Source organism: Eschrichtius robustus, chromosome X, assembly GCF_028021215.1.
Source record: "Eschrichtius robustus isolate mEscRob2 chromosome X, mEscRob2.pri, whole genome shotgun sequence".
Taxonomy (NCBI): Eukaryota; Metazoa; Chordata; class Mammalia; order Artiodactyla; family Eschrichtiidae; genus Eschrichtius; species Eschrichtius robustus.
The window spans coordinates 112,163,425-112,170,475 of record NC_090845.1 but is presented as its reverse complement, the minus strand read 5'-3'; positions in this window follow the sequence as shown (position 1 = coordinate 112,170,475).

The following is a 7,051-nucleotide window of genomic DNA, read 5'->3' as shown; positions in this document are numbered from 1 at the left end:
TTGAGGACACGGGGAAGGGGAAGGGTAAGCTGGAACAAAGTGAGAGAGTGGCATGGACATATATACACCACCAAATGTAAAATCGATAGCTAGTGGGAAGCAGCCGCATAGCACAGGGAGGTCAGCTCGGTGCTTTGTGACCACCTAGAGGGGTGGGATAGGGAGGGTGGGAGGGAGACGCGAGGGAGGAGATATGGGGATATATGTATACGTATAGCTGATTCACTTTGTTATAAAGCAGAAACTAACACATCATTGTAAAGCAATTATACTCCAATAAAGATGTTTAAAAAAAAAAAAAAAAGATGTCGTTCTGGATGACTGCAATCAGAACTACAACAGGAAACCCATGCAAAAGCCCCTGAGTAAACCTCACCAGAGAATCCCTGCAAATGGCACCAAGGAAACACGAGTTATTTGTCTAAACTTATCCTTCCTCAGTACTCCAGCCATACTGGCTCTTTGTTCCTGTGATTTTAGGCACAATTCCAATATGGGGCATTCAAACCTGCTGTTGTTTTTATCTGGAATTTTCTTCTGATATTCACATGACTCATGCCCTTACCTTCTTTTTTTATTTTATTTTTTTTTTCAGTTTTTTTAAATTAAAGAATATAATCCATACAATTAAAAAGGTGTAAAAAATACAAATTCATTTTTATTATTAAAAACAATTTTTTATTGGAGTGTAGTTGCTTTCCAATGCTGTGTTAGTTTCTTGCTGTACAGCAAAGTGAATCAGTCATATGTGTGTATATATATATATATAAGCAAGGGTTGGCTTTTTGGGGGAGATGATGAACTTATCAGTTAAACTAGAAAAAATATGGTAGAAGAAAAGATTGAAAAGGTAGGTATACTGGCATTGGGCCATTACAACTGGGGTCTTTGATCAAATAACAGTGGTTTATGGATTAGCATATCCTTTAGTTTTTCTGATTTACAGAAGAGCTCCAGTGAAGACTGCTGGCATGCTTGTTTTCTAATTGCTCTTATTTTTTCTATATCTACAACTTAGCCCTCCAAATTGCTAGGCCTCACATTTTAGAGTACATTTTAAAAAAAGGAAATGTTTGCAAATCTAGATCCTGGTTGCAAAATCTAGATTTTTGTTCTAGGAATCTGAAATTTTGGTTAGCTTTTCAGGGAATTTGATGCAAGTTATACCTGGACTTCACCTTGAGAATACAATTCCAGATTTTTGTTTGTTTTAAAATGTAGTAGAAGGTTGATCTGTACTCAGTGCATTTCAGATATCTCCACTATGAACAAAGGATTCAGGCCAAAACACCTTGCAGGCTTAACTGGCTTGATAATATTTTTTGCATCATCCTGTACAAGACATATAATTAATATTAACTTTAAAAAGGTTGCGTATTAGTCAGCTTAGACTGGTGTAACAAAATACCACAGACTGGATGGCTTAAACAATAGGTACTTATTGTACACAATTATTGAGGCTCGGAAGTCCAAAATCAGGGTGCCAGCTGATTTGATTCCCCAGTGAGGGTCTCCTCCTGGCTTGCAGATGGGAAGGAGGAAGAGAGACAGAGAGAGAGAGAGAGAGACAGAGAGAGAGAGAGAACACAAGATCTCCTTATAAGGTACCAATCCCATCACAAGGGTCCTACCATCATGACCTCTACTAAACCTAATTACTTCCCAAAGGCCTCATCTCGAAATAACATCACACTGGGGATTAGGGCAACACATGAATTTGGGGAGGACACAATTAAGTCCATGGCAAGTTGCAACTGTTGGGCAAGCATTTCAACCCCTAAATGTGCCTCAGTTTCCTCATTTGTAAAATGGAGATAGTAATGTCATCACCCAAAATAAAGCACGTGATCCTTTGGAATAGAAATTAAATGAGTCAATGACAATGGGAGGAAAGTGCTAGCTAATTAATAGTAGTTTTGAAGAAGTAATTATTCACATATCAAAGAGGTGGAAGGAAAATCTGAATCTGGTTACAAGTTACTTTGAATAATTGTATTTATAATTTTGGAAACAATATTTTCCTTCTATATGCCATTTATTTTACCCTAAAGTAAGTACATGTTATTCTAATAGTCCACAAATAATTTTAAAGGATAAATACTATTTGCAGATACAAATTTGAGAGAGGATGTACATGACCATTCATTAGTGAGTTTGCAAATGTGAGATTCTTTTAGAATTGACATAGCCCTTCTTTTTGAGAATGATCCTATAAATGGAATGCAAGAAAATGAAAAATATTCAGTTGCTCACATGAATAGAAATGATGGTTGAACTAATCTTATGGCAGCTAAAACTAAATTGAACATATGTGCTATGGATACTGTGTGGAAAATTGACTTTTTCCCCCAGCTTTGTTGAGATATAATTGACATATAACATTGTGTAAATTTAAGGTGTACCATGTGATGATTTGATACACATATTTATTACAAATGATTTTCAGAATATGGTTAGTTAACACATCCATCACCTCATATAGTTATAAATTCTTGGTGTGTGGTGAAAACATTTAAGATTTACTCTCTTAGCAACTATCAAGTATATAATACAGTATTGTTAACTATAGTCACCATATACTGTACATTAGATCCCCAGAACTTATTCATCTTATAACTGGAAGTTTGTATCCTTTAGCCAACATCTCCCCATTTTCCCTACCCCTCTACCATTATTCTACTCTGTCTCTATAAATTTTTTTTTTTTTTTAGATTCCTCATATAAGGAAGGTCATACAGTATTTGTCTCTCTCTAACTTATCTCACTGAGCATAATGCACTCAGGTACCCTCCATGTTGTCACAAATGGCAGGATTTCCTTCTTTCTTATGGCTGAATATAGTCCATTGTATATATGTATGTACAAAATATATATATGTATATATTTCGTTATCCATTTGCCAGTGATGGACACTTAAGTTCTTTCCATGTCTTGGCTGTTGTGAATAATGCTGCAAGAACATGGGGGTACAAATAGCTCTTTGAGATCTGGATTTAATTTCCTTCAGATGTATACCCAGAAGTGGGATTTCTGGATGATATGGTATCTCTATTTTTAATTCTTTTGAGGAACCTTCATACTTGTTTTTTTCATAATGGTTGTACCAGAAAATTGAGTTTTTATAAAAAGAATGTTCTAGAATGTGGCAGTGCACATTTTTCATACTAAAAAGTCTTTGACATTGTCTCCCTGTAGGTTTATTTTCAAAAGATGAAAGTCAATTTAGACAATTTAGTCAAAGTAGAATTAAATTTGATACTTCTGTCTGATCTTTCATACTGTACAGATACGTATATTTAAAATAGTTTTAAAAGCTCAGTTTTATTGATTTGGACAATAAGTTGGCCACTCACATGTACATAAATTGCTTGTAGTTATCTACTCTTGAGGAGAGGGTGGTAATTTAGAACTATTATCTACATATGTCAATGGATGAATTAAGTGCTCCAGTGCTCCAGTGACTGAGTGGAGTCAAACAATTTCAAAGAATCCATTGTATTTTCCACTTTCTAAATCCTTTTCCCTGGTAATAAAACCATTTTTGGTTACTATGTAGATGCTTATTTAATCAGAAAAAACAAATAATTTGTTTATAATAATAGTTTTATCATAATAAAAGTAATAAAATAATAGTTTAAAAAATAAAAATAATAGTTTTATAATCATACTTTTATCATAAATGGAGAGGAATATTTAAAGGAAGCAGAAGTCTTGTTCAAATACAAATAATGATGCTAGCATTTTTAGCTTCTGATCATTTGATTGTACTGGGCATTGGAAGTGACATCTCAGTCACAGTGTGGCATCATCCTATGTCTACATTTATCTACCTGGCATTTCCCTGTATTTAGGTAACCATGCGTGGATGAATGAACTTGGACTTGAAGGTTTAAGCTGTGATCAAAAGGGTATTAGATATGATTGGGTATTTCTCAGCCACATTAATGAGAAGTTAGACAGTCAGATGCTAACACAATCAACAGATTCTGTCTCTGTTCTTTTAACATTCAACATCCATATTTTCTTATACGTATCACATATTAATCATAAAAATAACTAACATTTCAGAGTTTACTGTGTGACAAATGTTCTGAGTTCTTTTATAGATTATCTCCCTTAATCTTCACAAGAACCCAATAAGTGCTGTTATTACCTACTTTTTACAGATTATGAAATTGAGACCTAGAGAGTTGAAGAATTTACCCAAAATTACACAGATGGTAAGTGGTAAAACAGAGTTATGTATCTAAGCAATCTTGTTTACCCTTAACTGAATCTCTACTCTTAACTGCCAACCTATAACATTATCAAAATCTGTTGGGGTTTTTTTCCCGCTTTAAATAGCTCTTTAAGCTGCCCAAGTTTCATTAATCAATGAGTAGTTCAATGTTTTAAACCCCAAGGAGTGTTTACATTAAATCTTTACTTTAATCCTAATAATTATTCAGTTTCACTGAAAAAGGACTAGCAAAACATAAATGAAGTAGAAGTGGCAGTTTCCCCTTAACCTCACCAGTGCTGGTGAGTTAAATTCTCTGGATTTCATTTTCTCCATCTAAATCCTGAGGTAATGCCTGCTTGTTTATATTGCCACCTTCTTCTTATTAAAATCAGTTAAATATTAATTAATAAATTAAATGTAAATATTAATACCAATAGTATTAATATTATTTAAACAATATCATTCATTTCATTCGATTATTTATTAAATATTAATGATTAAATATCTGGAATTAATATTTCAAGTATGTGTGTGGAACTTTCATAAGTACTACATCTTTTAGTTATTTCACACAACAGACACAAACTCACATAAAATTGTGAATTATGTATTATTAAACAGTTTTCAAATGAGGAAATTGAGGCACAAAGGTTATAAATCACACAACTAGAAAGAGGCAAAGTGGGGTTCAAAATGAAGTCTCCTGACACCACAAAATATATACTTTCCTACACATTATACTGAGTACAAATTGAAGCTAGCTATTGAAAAACACTATAGGCTGAAAACAATACCTATTATTATGAGATGGGTGGTGATGAGAGAATAGTGTTCTATAGCTCCATTTTGGTTATAGAAAAAAAAAACTTTTGAGGGATATATTAGAGTAGGCTAGATCATGGTAACAGATTAAAATATGAAATGGCTCAATAAATATGTAGTTCATTTCTTGCTTACCTAAGAGTCCAGGGAAGTTTCAGTTTTGTTAGTTCTGCCTTTTCTAAAACTTGATTTCTAGTGTTACCCAGGAGATTGCCATCCAGGTGGCCAGAAAGGAAAAAGAACCTGGAGAAAGCATGCTAGCTTCTTAAGAGCCTTGGCCTAGAAGTGACGTAGATCACATCTACTCACATGCCATTGTGGATAACTAGTCTTGTGACCACACAAGACTAGTAGTGGTCATACAGCTTGCTGGCTGGGTAACTGCTACCTAGGTACAATTGATACTAAAAAATAAGAAATTAGATTGAGCTGGACAGATAACCATCTAATAACCACAGGAGGTTATTCCTTGATACTGAGTTCAACGACCACCTAAAAATGGATTGCGTTTCAGAGGGTATTTTTTTGTTGTTATGTGAGGACCAGTGTGCCAATATTCATTGAAGTGACCACCCCTGGCTGATATATGTGTGTGTTTGCGTGTGTGTGTGTGTGTGTGTGTGTGTGTGTGTGTGTAGGAGAAGATGTACCTAAGGCAATTACAGATGAGAATAAACACAATAAAATTATATAAGTTCCATTTTTGCCACCTGCCAAAGGCTCTTTAATAGCCACTCACTTCTAATCATTCTCAAATGAAAAATAAATAGAATTGTAAATGTTGCTAGGATAATTTACTGTTCATCATAAATGAGCAATAAATAGAATACTGTTCATATATTTATAATCAAAATCAAGTGAGAACAGTTGTTTGTTTGTTTTTTATTGAAGTCTTTAGCTTCCAGGCCATCAGAAGAGAAATAAAACTTTAGCAAGTAAGGACAAAAGGCACTTAGCAGCATCTGTTATCTTTATAAACTGTTGTTTTCTTTGTTAGACCTTCACAAAAGAAGGAAGCTTAGAAATCAACTTTAAACCTCTCTATTCTGATTCCAAAGACTGAAAAAATACTGAAATAAGGCATAAATGTCAGATTTTGTTTGGCAGGTTGAATAAAATAAAGAAATGGTTGTTTGCCTGCTGCTGAAAAAACACTTTTAAGGAGATGTACAGTTATCACTTTAGCTGTAAAATAAATTTGGTTATTTGATCATTTATATAGACCTGAATCACATCTAGAATGGTATGGAATAAAGAATGAACTTTCACCTTATGCTATACTCTCTAAGCTACCTAAATATTATTATATTTTTTTTACCTCCTCTTCAAGGTCAATGAATTGACAAACATTTTTATCGCCTATATAAGTGCTGTATGAACAAGGACGGTGTATTTTTATCAATGTGCAACTTGCGATGGTTTGCTAAATTTACCAAATGTTTTTATAGTAGTTACCATATTGGAGGCCTAAATGTGAAAAGCACACGTGAACAATGAAACAGTATAGCTTGCTTTTCCTTTGTCTATATTTCTCGGTCACTTAAATACTTCTAGGTCAGAGGAAATTGAAATCATTATTTTTGTTGCTTATATTACTAAATTATTATGTTGGTTGAATTTTCTTTGCAAAAAATATGAAGGTCTCATGACTTGCTTGAACGCTTAAAGTACATATAGAGAACGTGTTTGATGTGATCATAATTATTAAAGTTTTAACCTTGAAATTAAAAGATATTTTAATACACTTTGTCACAGGCAGAAGTTGATTTGGACAACTCTCTTCCCTTAAATATTCAAAATAGATGTTGATTATTACTGGGTCACAAAAGTTTTACAGTTATTTTTGTAATTCTAAAATATCATTAGCTAAGAAGAATGAATGAATTGTAATTGACCCACCTATGTAGCTCCAAAGGTAAAGGCCATTATACTAGATTCTGTCCCTTGAGCTATCTGAATAGACATCTAACATTCACCACTATTTTTAAGTCTTTTCAGCTACAAAGA